This window comes from Falco rusticolus, chromosome 10 (genome assembly GCF_015220075.1).
Source record: "Falco rusticolus isolate bFalRus1 chromosome 10, bFalRus1.pri, whole genome shotgun sequence".
Lineage (NCBI taxonomy): Eukaryota > Metazoa > Chordata > Aves > Falconiformes > Falconidae > Falco > Falco rusticolus.
The window spans coordinates 16,617,763-16,619,320 of record NC_051196.1 but is presented as its reverse complement, the minus strand read 5'-3'; positions in this window follow the sequence as shown (position 1 = coordinate 16,619,320).

Sequence of the window (1,558 nt, the reverse complement as noted above, 5' to 3'; positions counted from 1 at the left end):
GTGTCCTGGTTTTTTAGACGACTCTTTTACTTGGAACTTTTTTCCTCTCTCAAAATTAACTTGGAATTGAAGAAAAGTTGCATGTATTGAGGCTCCTGAAATCTCCTGAAGCTGGCGGGGTGGCCTTACCCTGCAGAGTAGCAGGGTTCTGCAACCAGTTTCCAGTGATTTAGGAGAGGAAGAAAATAGTTCTGTGATCTCTTAATGAAAGAAGTTGTATTATGTGGTTGCTTGTGACACTCGTAACCTATAGTTAGTAACTTCCCAAAGGCTTTATATTGTTTATTGCTTTTTCAAGAGGTTAGCTGAGGAAACACTGAACTGGGGAACTTGATCTTAAACTGGGTGGGGGCGGGGGGGTGGGAGAAGATTGTTGTAATCCAATACAAGTGTTTGTGAAAGTTGGTACAAATTGGTATAGCTCAAAAATGAAGTTTGATTATGGTGTCTCAGAATACAGTGCATGACCAACTGAGTCGTTACTTTGATACTGAAACCAAACTTGCTTTGTGAGGATACTGAGCTGTGCAGGTGTTGGCTGGGATACAGTTAATTTTCTTCATAGTAGCTGGTATGGGGCAATGTCTTCACTTTGTGCTGGAAACAATGTTAATTATACAGAATTTTTTTTCTTTTTCTTGGTTGTTATTGCTGAGCAGTGCTTACAGGGAATCAAGCCCTGTTCTGTTTCTCACCCCACCCCACCAACGAGCAGGCTGGGGTGCACGAGAAGTTGGGAGGGGATGTAGACAGGACAGCTGAACCCAACTGATCAAAGCGACACTCCATACCATATGACATCGTACTCAGCATATAAAGCTGGGGGAAGAAGGAAGGAAGGAAGGGGGGGGAGATGTTTGGGGCAGTGGCATTTGTCTTCCCAAGTCACTGTTACACATAACAGAGCCCTGCTTTCCTGGAGATGGATGAGCACCTGCCTGCCCGTGGGAAGTGGTGAATGAATTCCTTGTTATGCTTTGCTTTGCTTTGCTTTGCAGCAGTTTTTCTTTACTTATTAATCTGATTTTATCTCAACCCACGAGTTCTTTCACTATTACCCTTCCAATTCTCTCTCCCATCCCATCAGAGGAGAGTGAGCAAGCGGCTTTGTGGGGCTTAGTTGCCAGCCAGAGTTAAACCACGAAAACCTCTTAACTGTTTTGTCACTGTTTTGCAGATAAAAATTTCAATACATTACAGCATTGTTACAGAGGAGGAGTGATGGCCATAATAATAGCACACTCGCTGGCAACAGATGCATTGCTGTGGTAGAACATTTGAACTTTGCACTCCTATGAATGAAGGGGACTCCCAATGCAAATACTGAAATGGGGTGGGAAATCCAGGCTGAGGGCTTCTGCTGAAAATACACTGCCCAACACCTCAACAGTTCACTAAGGGACAATGCTTACAAAATGGTTGATTTGAGAGAACTCAGTTCACAGGAAAGAAAACCCAAAGTGTGGGCTTCTAGGGCTGCTGGACCCCATCAGTCCCTGGCAATGCTTTGCTTTATGCTGCCCTTGACTTTGCTGGAGTAATTGGACAGTTTCGTTTC